The sequence below is a fragment of the Charadrius vociferus genome, unplaced genomic scaffold (genome assembly GCF_000708025.1).
Source record: "Charadrius vociferus isolate BGI_N301 unplaced genomic scaffold, ASM70802v2 scaffold385, whole genome shotgun sequence".
NCBI lineage: Eukaryota > Metazoa > Chordata > Aves > Charadriiformes > Charadriidae > Charadrius > Charadrius vociferus.
Genome location: NW_009648925.1, coordinates 8,687,461 through 8,688,128, shown reverse-complemented (window position 1 = coordinate 8,688,128; position 668 = coordinate 8,687,461).

The window sequence follows — 668 nt, the reverse complement described above, 5'->3', positions numbered from 1 at the left end:
CGCCCAAGCTCTCCTCAGAGTCAGGCAGATTGAGCTCCAGCGGGTGAGGTTGTGCCGGGGGAGATGTGCAGCTCCAGGCTGGGCTTGTGAGGACACTGAGCCAGCACCTGCCACTGCTGCTGAAGGAGGGAGATCTGATCCCTGCTCCTCGGCTGCCCCATGGCAAGCAGCCTTCGCACAATGAATGGGATGAGGAAACTCATCTGGACTAAAAATACCCAGTTTTGCCTGTTTAATTTTAACCTAGGTCACTTCCCCAATCCTGTTTCCCCTGAAGCCACAAAAATGCCTGTGTCAGCAAGAAGGTGGCAGAGGAGCAATCTCTGTTTTTGATGAGGCCACTGAGCTCCCCTGAAGTGCCGGAGCCACGGATCTCCACAGCCAGTCCCGCAGGGAATTTCTCAGTGGTGGCCAGCAGGACCCGAAGCTCCTCTACCCTTCTACTATGCCAGACAGCCTCCAGACGCTCCTCTGTCTCCAACTCACTTCGCGTGTCATATCATGAACACAAAGTTCACGTTACCCAGTTTCACCCAGCGCTCAGCCTGCCTGTCTGAAGGGCTCAGCTCTACAGCCGACAAGCACCAAAGTGACCGCAAATGGGAAATACCACAAAGCACGCGGGCGCAGCTTCAGCCCAGCTCTCCAACCAGCTCACAGGAACCGCT